Source organism: Lepisma saccharinum, chromosome 30 (assembly GCF_977018435.1).
Source record: "Lepisma saccharinum chromosome 30, izLepSacc3.1, whole genome shotgun sequence".
Lineage (NCBI taxonomy): Eukaryota > Metazoa > Arthropoda > Insecta > Zygentoma > Lepismatidae > Lepisma > Lepisma saccharinum.
Window position 1 is genome coordinate 18,719,933 of NC_139258.1, and position 12,607 is coordinate 18,732,539.

Here is a 12,607-nt window from a genome sequence, read left to right on the forward strand (position 1 = left end):
TGGGCTCGGATGTTCGGTTCTGCACCAGGACGAAACTAAGGGTGGGCAGAGTGACTACCTGGTTAAAGAAAAAGGAAAAATACACTGATTCGGATGTGTCGCCGCCCGGTAGTGGATCTAGATTCATACAGAGCAAGATAGAGGGATATAAAAGAAGTAGAATAAGCGACAGAAAGAGAGAAATGGGGAACGAAAGAGATAGAAAAAGTAAAATACCACTGCATTCATTGGTACGAATAGGTATAGTCGACCCTATGGAGAGGCAACTTGGGCACTCGCCCGAGGCCTCGCGCTTCAGGGGGGAGTCTGTGCAATACAAAAATAAATGGTTATGTACGGTTTATTAATAGTTTATAGAACACTAGAGCTCCCAATTAAGCAACTAATCTGAAATTTCTTGACTTCATGGATTGTTTTGACATACTTAAAAATATACGAAATTACTGAAATCATATTTTAGAAAGTAGTTTAAAAAATGTAAATTCACGTCAGAATTGAATGTCAATTTTGTAAAAAATAATTACTATAACGTTATTAGATATGATTTAAAAAGCCCCTTTGATACGTAAAATAATAGTTTGGTGTTGAACACACACCCAGTTTTGTAATGTACCTGAACCCAATATGGCCTAGTACCCAATATGGCCTATTTACGCTTTCCAAGTAGTTACATGGTGCATTCAACAAATTACACACCAGTATGTCATTTAGACTGTCCGAATGACATGATTGAACCTGCTGACTGTACCTATAGGACAATAATATGAGGACAAACAAGCGAAATAGCTGGATCTCGTGATTGTGCTCTACGTGATCGAATATTGCATATTAGTTACTGCATCTTCCAAGTAATATGTGGTTGCATCTCGAGTATATATTATGGTTGCTCATAATTTATACTTTACAACAATGAACATTGTTTAAACTTTAATCTAAAGTACTGTTTATAACAAAGGAAAAAATAACACTGTGTAAGGTGGACTCAATATGGCCTACATATGAATATATCGTGAAACACATGCGCAAATATGACATTTGTTACTCTTATGTTCACGTAGAGTCTGTGGAACTCACTAAGGATGATAAAGGACCTTTCATTTGCCCAGACTGTGATGTATAATACATGGTCTTCTGGTAACAAATTCTGACATGTCACTCCCTTGTTTATTGGTTTGTATGCAAATTATGCAAATAAAATGAAAGTGAATCAATATACTTATCTACCTATAAAACAACATTGTGGTACTCTCTTTACAATGTATGTTTCATGTTTTGATGTAAAAGAAGAATATATATATATATGTACTCAATATGGCCTAAACGTAATATTTTAATAAAATCTTCCTTACTTTCATGTTATTATTTGGAATTGGCACTAATTTTCGTTAAACGTCCACAAATGTTCTCTCTTTTGAATCTTGCAATTAGTTTTACCTTTCTGACTTTGTACACCAATAGAAACAATCTGAAACCTTAGGTAGGCCATATTGGGTTCAGATACCTTATATACACTCATGCTCATAAATTAAGGATAATGCTGAATCTTGTACAAATAAATATTTGATGTGCACGTAGCAACTTGAAGTGATGTCTGGGTACTGTCCTAAAGAACCTGTGTTGACTATGACCTTGATCCAGTGTGTGGTGGCGCTGTAAGCAGACAAATGACTCACAGGAGCGAAACTGCTGACCAGAGCACAGTGCCTCTAGGAAGTGTGCAGTTGTGTTCGGTTGTGCAAATGGTGAGTGTGTGTGTGAAATGGCTCAACGAACACATATTGATGATGTAATGAGGGGAAGGATACTTGGGCGGCTAGAGGCGGGCCAAAGACAGCAGGTCGTGTCACAGGTGCTCCATGTGCCACAAAGTGTCATCTCACGATTATGGCAACGATTCCAACAGACTGGAAACGTGTCTCGGCGCTACAGCAGCGGACGTCCACAGTGTACAACACCACGAGAAGATAGGTATCTCACCGTAAGTGCCCGGAGACACTGACGGAGTACTGTCGGGGGCCTTGCTCGAGACCTTGCAGCTGCCACTGGAACAGTTGTTTCCAGACACACTGTGTACAGACGACTCAACAGGCACGGTTTATTCGCCCGGAGGCCTGAAATTTTCATTCCACTGTCACATGGTCACAGAGTAGCCCGTAACAACTGGTGTAGAGAACACAGGACATGGACAATATAAGAATGGTCTCAGATACTCTTCACTGACGAGTCCCGGTATAGTCTCAACAATTATTCTCGTCGTGTAACCATCTGGCGTGAACCATGAACCAGATACCGACCCGGTACCATCGTCGAAAGGGACCAGTATGGAGGTGGTGGTGTCATGGTGTGGGGTGGCATTATCCTGGGTTCACGTACACCCTTGCATATCTTCGACAGAGGTACTGTAACAGGTCAGGTGTACCGGGATGTTATTCTGCAAGACTATGTTCGTCTTTTCAGAGGCGCAGTCGGTCCTACGTTCCTCCTGATGGATGACAATGTCAGGCCACACCGAGCTGCTATTGTGGAGGAGTACCTTCAAACAGAAGACATCATACGAATAGAGTGGCCTGCCTATTTCCCTGACCTCAACCCAATCGAACATGCTTGGGATGCTCTAGGCCGACGTGTCGCCGCACGTCTTCCACCTCCTTGGACTCTTCAGGAGCTCCGACAGGCACTGGTGCAAGAATGGGAGGCCATACCCCAACAGCTGCTCGACAACCTCCTCTAGAGTATGCCAAGCCGTTGTACTGCATGTGTCAATGTGCATGGACATCACATTCCATACTGAAACCTGTGCACATGCTCAAAGAACTGTGAAACAACATTTTACAATCTTCCTTGCTTTGTATCATATGTGCGCTCTTTGGTTCTTCTCACGTTTTCTGCAATAAACAGGGTTAAACAGGGTACGTGGATGTCTTTCTTGTGTGTTCAACATGTGTCTGTGCTACCACAACTAGTTTGTTTCAGTGCTGTATCGTGGGGCACCAAAACTTCTATTATCCTTAATTTATGAGCATGAGTGTATAATGAACGTCGCATCAGTGGCGCAAGTGAAAGGAAACACCTTTTATTAGCATCGCATAATTTTTGTTTTAACCTTCAACGTTTTCTGCTTATTTCTCTTGAATAATACAAAATATGGAAATTGTAATGGTGTTTATATTGTGACTCTATAAGACAGTTCTACTTCAGACTAAGGAACACGGGTCAAATAAACATTTTATTGTAGGCCTCAAGTAGAGTCGAATTACTTTCGAAACATCTCCAGCGGACTGCGCGAGTCTGTCTAGCGAGCCTAGGGGGCGTGTAGAGCCTGGGCAGGGTGCTTAGCGATAGGTTCTGGGTTGAGATGACGTCAGTGGCTCGCTTCGTTCATTGGCTGCTTCAAGAGTTGTGACTCGTTCCGAAGCTTCGAATGCACAACAGCCAAAGATGTTACGAAAATAACCACTCTCTATTTCGTATGCTCCAGGCCCCGCACCTTCATAAGAGTCGACCATTTTCTCTCTAACGGGAGATAAGCTAAAATGAATATGCCGTGCGACAAAACGACGTTAATGAGGTAGGATTAGTTTCCTCAAATTAAGTCTTGCAAAGAATTTGAAATGTTGCCAAGTCATTACAAAATCTAAATTACCGTATTGAGGAAGGAGAAGATCTTTATTTATACTACACAGTGCTGCCATCTAGTGGCCAAAATAAAGTTGATCGTGGTTCAGATGTTTCCAGGATGATGGTCCAACCGCATTGGTTGTAGGTGGTTTCTCTAAGTAAAATGTATTGTTCGTTTAATTCGGATGGTTACGGAATGTGCAGTGGGTCACCAACGTGCGATGAAAGAAGACAAAACGAAGAGAGCGCCAACTCCACGCAGTTTCCAGTCCATAAGAGAAACAGGCGGTCAGTTATCACCTCAGGAGATTGTCCGCTTGAGCTTAGCTGTGATTTAACTCTATTAGCTGTAGTCGGTGTGTTTGTTTGTTGACTGCCCGAACCTTGTGTGGAGCCTAACTAAATTGTCTCAGCCTGATTTCCAACAATTCACCGCATTTATCTTTATTTCAGTCTGCGATGTGGCACCTTTTGTCTCCCACGCGCATTGTTTCGAAAGCCAAAGATGCCCGCCTTCATCTTCATTCCCACGCGAAAGCATACAGAGTGTTCCTGAAAGATTGTTCAAATTTTAGTTACTCGAAAGTTTGAAATCCAAGGCTCGCACGCTGACGGAGCTTCGTTTGACGAAACATTCGAGTTCAATGGTGTTGTTAAAGGTTTATAGGATTTTAGTATGCACATATTCGTTTCCGAAGGAAATTCTGCCCGCATCCAATGTAACAACTCTCATGCCCAAATGAAATTATACAGGGTGTTCAAGAAATACTGGTCAATTTTTAAATCCTTGAAAGTTTGTAATCTGAGGCTTTGTTTGACGACACACTCGACATCAACGGCGTGTTTAGAAGGTTACTTTTCGGACTTCGATTGCCGAACGACTTAAGTGGTCGGCTCACGATCTCGATTCTGGGTTCGAGTCCTAGACCGGGCACGTGTCCCTTCATCAATTGCATCTAATCATCATTCATGCTCATTAGCCAACAGACAGAAAATCAACGTACAATAAGCAAAGTTATGCCCCTGGCAACACTGTGTAAGTGAATGTTTGACCTTGAGACGCCTATTCTGGAGAAACAGACTTTATTATAACTAACATTAAGGTGAATATTTTGAACTCTATAAATACAAACAAATATGAGCTAAAATCTTGGAAATAAGGAGCGATACAGCAGCGTCAACTTCAAATAAATTTGGGGGCAAAGCTTATGGGTGTGTGTATATATATATATATATATATATATATATATATATATTATTTTTACTCCTCTTGGGAAATTTTGGGATATAAATAGTCTCCCTGTACAAAATCGGAAGATTATAGTTGGGCCTGTTTTTCTAGTGTACCCACATATTAAAAATTGATAATTATATTTATGCAGTTTCGTGCGCAGGGGATTGGCTGAGGTTATTGCAAAATGTACAAAATTAAGAGTCTTTTAAATTAAATATATTTTGTAATTATACATATTCGGCACTATATTTAAGACATTTTTCTGTAGAAAAAGGTGGGGGTAATTGCACGTAAAGTATATCTCCATTTAATATCATTTTCAATTTCCACATAATGAAATATAATGCATTGTAGATCATACTTTTTAGGAAATCATTTTCCTCCGTGGAGGAGTTGTTAGCACAATGCGGTATCGGGGTATCGGGGTATCGGGTTCGAATCCCGATATGGGTGTTCTTTGTCGGTCTCGCTGATTCAATTTCATTATTTCATCACTTATCCTCATCTTCGCGATTAGCCAAATGTGGCAGAGAAGCGGAGAAAAATAAAATAAATCAATAAATTATATATATATTGTTATTTTCTGTGCATAATCCGCAAAGAGTGAAGAAACTGCTGTTATACAACCTTCGTTGAATGTTGATGTTCTTTTGTCTTGTTATTTATTACTATGGTGATTGTAGTTAAATGGTAGATATAATATTACGTTTAGTGATATTTTTCGATTTATTTTGCATAATTATTGCGTCAAAACTACCTCACTCTTGTGGACAGTAGCACCTTCATCCTTCAGAAATATATGGCTCCACCAAAAAAAAAAACTTCTTGCGCTGTTGCCTAATTTTCAGCGGTAGTTGATCCAATCAGCTGCTTGCCTTGTAATCCTGCCCCTGTGTTGCCAAAATGTGCTGCGTTCTTCAACACATTTTCGTCACCTTTATTCACTGCCAAGTGTTTGAATTATCTTGAAGGGAAACATTGCACACGGCGAAAGTAGAACAATATTACTTAAGGGATATTTCACACCGAAGCGACACGCGACACTTGTTTCTCTGCTCAGTTCGCATGATGGTACCGATATAATTGACTAATCAGTTTGTTAGTCACAAGGAAAAAACGTAAGAAGAGATATTGGTATATGTAAGTCATGTTGTAAGATTTGTGCAAGTTATTGAAACTTGGGGGAGGTCTGCTGTCCATGAGAAAACGCAGAAATCATACGATACTTTTTCAAGCCTGAATAAAGAGCATACATAATCACTAAAACAGTGGTCCTCGGTCTCTCATCCTCGCATCCTGGGTCATGACGGTTGTTATGGTCTGAAGTTACAGTCGTGAGACTTTGCCTCCGTATAGTTGTGAATAGTATTTGTCTTTTGTCATGGCTGGTTAGTCGTGAGTCGGGTAAATGTCACTTGCCACTGTCGCAAGTGTAAGGATTGACTAGTAAATTCTTTATTTTAAACTGAATGCCCGGGTCCCAAGAATTTTTCTCGTAAATTCCTTCCCAGTATTTAAATTATCATGTATCCTTGAAATTAAATGCTGAAAAATAAATTCTGTCATAATCTTAAAGAGTAATAATAGTTCTGTTACGTGTAAGTTTCTTGACAAATATAAAAATATGGATGACGAAGCGGTAACGACATCTACATGTAATTAAGTGATATCCGGTGGAGGCACATAGTGGTGATTGGTCTGTTTGTCCCACAACATACCACTTTAAACTCTAGGTGCATTCATGATTAGTCTATTTGTACATAAAATGGGCTCAAAAAACAAAAACTCACAACTGAAATTAGGATTACGTTACTTCTCAACCACTTTCAGCAGAAACTTTCGCAGTCCAATATAGTTGATACGAGAGCGCGGTATGGGTCGCGGCCATTGAGGTATTGAGGAAACGGCCCAGTTCGAGCGACACACAAGCGGAAAGAGACAGGTGCCGCTTGTCGTGTCGTTTCGAATCGAAAGGTTTAGTTGATTGACGAGTGTTGATGAAGGAAGGGAAGAAAGTTGTCAACACGAAGACACTCGGAAACAAGCGAAAGGGGAAGCAAGATGAGAAAACAAACGACTGTCCACTTTAGTTTTTGAGTTTGCAGCGGTTTTTCTCATCTTGATCCATTGATTGGCTTTTGTTTATTTTACTTCGCTTTTCAGCCACTTTTAGGTAATGGGAAAGATGAGTTTGAGGGATGATATGATGAAAGGACACTCAAAAATAACATCCACGCCCAGGCCGGGATTCGAACACGGAACCCCTGACGTCGAAGAGCCCTGTGCTAACCACTATGCCACGGAGGCCGGCTCATCTTGGTCGATCTGTACTTATGAAAAGCGTCAGAGCTAAGGAAGAGGGGTAAATTTACATGGTGTGAAACACTGCCTTACACTGTACGGGTAACATATTTAGTTTGAGTTCAGAGTTGCAGTTCCGAGTTTCAGTTCCGAGTTTCAGTTCAGAGTTTCAGTTCAGAGTTTCAGTTCAGAGTTTCAGTTCAGAGTTTCAGTTCAGAGTTTCAGTTCAGAGTTTCAGTTCAGAGTTTCAGTTCGCAGTTTCAGTTCAGAGTTTGATTGATTGATTTATTTAGTTTATTTTACTTCGCGTTTTGTGCCTCTTGGCTAATTTACGAAGATGGAGATGAGTGATGAAATGATGAAATTGATGAATGGACATTACCAAACAACCAAGCATGAACGGGATTCGAACCCGGGACCCTTCGCGTCGCAGCGCGATGTGCTAACCACTTGAGTTCAGAGTTTTAGTTCAGAGCTTCAGTTCAGAATTTGAGTTCAGAGTTTGAATTTAGAGTTTCAGTTCCGAGTTTCAGTTCAGCGTTTCAGTTCACAGTTTGAGTTTTTTGTTTTAAGTCCTCTTTTATGCACAGATTGTGCATTGTGACTGGACCTACAGTTTAAAGTGGGATCCGAACCATGTGTCTCCACCTAGAATCGAACCTGGGATCCCTTGATTACAAGGTGACGTTACCACTGCGGCATCGGGAAGGCCCTAATATGTAGGAGGATAATGATTTCCTGTTAAACAGATCACATCGTTTGAACAAGCGCAAGAGGGAGCTGCAACATGTAGTCAACCAGAAATGGGAATTCGCCATTATTGATCAATCTCGTCACCGACCTTCTGTATCTGATGTGGACACCCTCGGTTGTCCATCAGGTATAGGTACTTCATCTCTGCAGATAGCTCTCGCTTTGGTACAGACAGCATCATCAGCTAATGCCATCATCAGACCGTGCTACAATTCCTTCCTTGTCGAAACTGCATTCGTTTGTTCGCCAAAAGTTAGGTTTAATGTATTTTACATCATTTTCACATATTTTCAGTTTGATCGCGACGATGACGATGTACAAGACCCCGGAGCTTCAACCTGGAACCTTTTGGTTCGAACCTCGATCACCGTTTCGAAAACATACTCTAAATCCACTGCATGCAATGTTAGACTGATGGGTATTGGTAGCATTGTTTAAAGTAGAACGTGAAACGCTGAATTGTGTCCCCGTGAGGAATCGAACCCAGAAATCCTTAAGTCCATGACGATGTAATATATAAAACTGGATGTATATGTGTGTGTGTGTGTGTTTGTTCCGGCATAACTCTCGAACGCCTGGAGCAATTTTAACCAATCTTGGTACACATATCACTTGTAATCTGGAAATAAATACTGTGAGGGTAAGACACCCCTAGGGGTGGGGTGGGAAGAGGGTGACATGTAAAAATAATCAAAAACAACCGATATTAGTGTGGAATCCATATTTTTCGGGGTCGCTAAGATGAATAGTGACACTCCCAATGCTCTTCAACTCCAAGTTCATTTTACACTATAGTTATAATTCATTATATTCCTGTCTAATAAATATATACCCGGGCAATTAGCTAATAGGCTATAAGAGTCACACTCCTTACAACCTTGACGAAGTTCTATATTACATATGATTGCATTATTTAGGTTTCGATGCATGCATACATAGTACAGTACATTACACTATATATACACAGGGCAATACTAAGTAAGTTAAAGATTTTTAAAAAATTGTATAGTTAAACGATTCAGAAACATGTAATAAACTATACCCGAAGTGAAGGACAAACTCTTCAACATTTTACGCCGGCGTAGTTGTGAAAACAGCCCAAAGAGGCGCCACTGCCACAGGTGCAGTCATGGCAGTGAACGTGGAGGAGAAATAATATCTTGTGTGTTTCAGCTGGCCACCAAGGTCACCGGACTTGACCCAACTAACCTTCTATCAACGGGAACAGAAACTTTCATGTTAGTCAATAGCCATTCGAGTGAATTATAAAATTGCGTCAAAACAAACTTGACTTCATATGATACAAATACATTTATTTTACATTTAAAATTTTACATTGGATCATTGAATCACATGGGGACGTAACGATATATATCTGTGGGGCCGTGGCCCTTCAGTGTTGCCACTGACATGATCTTAAAGTAAAGAGTATAAAAATGGCAAACTGAAAGCTACTGCCAGTCGTGCTCATCGAGTTATAAGCCACGATTCCACCATTCTCATCGCCGCGGTCAACCTCATCGGCTGATACACGCGACGCGATGGCGTCGGTGAACGAGAAACGCCAGTCGTTGGCGGAAATCGTTCCTGTGCGTGTGTCATTACAGCGTACCTCTGTATGGCTTCCGCGTCAGAGCGGTGACCGTTTTGAACAATCGGCTTTGAAACCTGCCAATTTTCACTCGGCACCGAATCTCGTTACATTTTCCGGAGAAACAGTTGCGGGGGGAAGGGGTGAGGGGGGGAAGTTGCCCATTTCGAAACATTGAAGTTTAGATTGCGGGGTTTCCGCCCCCTTCCCCCAATTCAATTCCACCGGATGACAAATCCTGCATGCAACCTCGCCCACACGATACGTCACCATCCCCCACCCCCAACCCTCCCATCGACGAATACTCAAATTCCATTGTTAATTAGTTAATTTTCCCTTAATTACAACCACGCAATAGTTTTGCAGACAGTGTCGCCCTCCTGAAAGCCGATCTTTTTAGAAATATGTTTTCCTCTTTTTCAGGACGCAGTGTTGCATATGCTTCCAACAGTAGCGTATACTGAGCCCAATATCTGGGCTATGTCACTGGTCCTAGGCTATGAGACATAAATTTACCAACTCATAAGAAATCAGTTTGCCAACTCATAAGAAATCAGTTTGCCAACTCATAAGAAATCAGGTTGCCAACTCATAAGAAATCAGGTTGCCAACTCATAAGAAATCAGGTTACCAACGCATAAGAAATCAGGTTGCCAACTCATAAGAAATCAGGTTGTCAACTCATAAGAAATCAGGTTGCCAACTCATAAGAAATCAGGTTGCCAACTCATAGAAAATCAGGTTGCCAACTTATAAGAAATCAAGTTGCCAATTCATATTAAATCAGGTCCAACTCATAAGAAATCAGGTTGCCAACTCCAGAATCAGCATCATCATCTCCCAGATACGAATTATATTATTTACAATTTCTGATCATTTATCTCCTGTATGTTATTCTCTAGACTTCAGGCTTCGCAGATAGCCTAAAATATACGCTCCTGGCTTCCAAAATTGACAATGGTGCCTTGACAATTTTCGGATAGTGTACATGTTGTACCAAAAATCGTATGTCTCTACTTCTTTTTATTGATTGAATTGTTGTTTTGAGTACACTTTATGCACAGATAGGCTAATCGAGACTGGGCCTACAGTTTAAAATGGTATCCGAACCACTACGTTCCACCGCCGGGTATTGAACCCGGGACCCCTTGAGTAGAAGGCCAATACGATAACACTATGTCATCGGAGACGCCCTGTCCCTACTTCCACATGATTCTGTACGAGATCTCCAAAGGTTGTCTAAAAGTATGCTGTTCTCTTAAATACACCGAATACACATGTATGTTGATTGATTAAATTGATATAATTTACTTCGAATTTCTGACAGTTTTGGCTAATTGCAAGTGTGTGGATAAAAATGATAAAAGATCTGACAAAATAGATGAAGCGACAAACATACAGGGTGTCGCGGGAGGAAGTGGCAATAGTTTGGGAAATGGTAGTATGGGTGATTCTAAGCAGAAAAGTTCATATGAACATGGTCCGATTTTGAACGATAACTGAGCTTAATTACTTACTTATCATGTACTAATTACTGCTACACCACAAGTTAATGCAATAAAAACTAGTATCAGCATGTCCCATCTAGTATTTACTTACACAATTACCATTACATTTCCTGTTTTACATGTTACTGTCTTTGTTTACGTTTTTGTACTTCATTTTTATTTGTGTTCAAATCTCCGTTAACGTTCAAAATCGGACCCATGTTCATATGTACTTTTTTGCTTAGAATCACCCAAACTACCATTTCACAAAAAATTGCCACTTCCTCCCGGGACACCCTGTATATGGAAGGCGCAAAATACAGTTCCCACTGCTGATTATACTGGCTAAGGTGACGCAGAGCCTCGTTAGCCTGCAACAAAGCAGTCCTGAGTGTACTACGTGGGAGGGTCACCCCTTACACCCCACACGTGAGCGTGTTTACTATCGGTGATACCATATCGTAAGTATCGGTTGAATTATATTTACCGATATCTGGCGATATTTTTCCGGCGTTTTGGTCGTTCGCGGGCACGACACTTTCGCGGAGTCTAAATATCCTCGACGTTATGCAAAATTCAAAGTTTCCATTGATTTTACAACGATATTATGTGAAAACCCCTATTTATGATATTCTGATAAACCTAATTCTTGAATATTTTAAAACAAAACTCTGCTGAATTTATGTTTATATATATAGGGGGCCCAAATATCGTCCCCTAGTCACTTTTTCTTATCTCTAGACCATATTAAATTACGTAAGAGCTCCAAAATTTTATATTACGTTCGTCAACTATCTCTTTACCTGGAAAGCAAGTCAAACCACCTGTATAATCTATTGTTAGTACCAAAGAACAATAATTTCGAAAGTACACATATCGCAAAACCTAATAAAAGCGTGCCTAATTTCGTCCTCCCCAAAACAAGGTCGGAAAAAAGAGAGTAAAAATTTGCCAAGATATTCATGTTACTTACAAAAGGTCTTTACAAAAGTGAACATAATTAGTTGAATGTGGCGAACTGAAAACAAATTTTGAAGTACTCAGGAACAATAAAAAAAACAATAAATGGAACTTATTTCTTGTTTGTAAGATGATCCTTTAGCCTTCGAAGCAAGTATCAAAACAAAAATTGCACCGTTTTTGGCGCCGGAGCATGCTTCGTGGAAGCATATGAAACATTTGTGCAGCGGATCAGGTGGACGAAATTACGAACATGACGGGGGACGAAATTAGGAACATGAAGGAGGACGAAATTAGGAACATGACGGGAGACGAAATTAGGAACATGACGGGGGACGAAATTAGGAACATGACGGGGGACGAAATTAGGAACATGAAGGGGGACGAAATTAGGAACATGAAGGAGGACGAAATTAGGAACATGAAGGAGGACGAAATTAAGAACATTGCGGGGGGCGAAATTAAGAACATGACGGGGGACGAAATTAGGAACATGACGGGGGACGAAATTACGAACATGACGGGGGACGAAATTAGGAACATGAAGGAGGACGAAATTAGGAACATGACGGGAGACGAAATTAGGAACATGACTGGGGACGAAATTAGGGACATGACGGGGGCCGAAATTAGGAACATGACGGGGACGAAATTAGGAACAAG

At 40.7% G+C, this 12,607-nt stretch overlaps 1 protein-coding gene across 1 annotated transcript in view; it reads right to left on the bottom strand.

Annotated features, from left to right (window-relative positions):
- Task6 (TWIK-related acid-sensitive K[+] channel 6) overlaps window positions 1-12,607 on the bottom strand; it is a 507,854-nt gene that overhangs the window by 429,877 nt on the left and 65,370 nt on the right. The gene's annotated exons all lie outside the window — the stretch shown is intronic.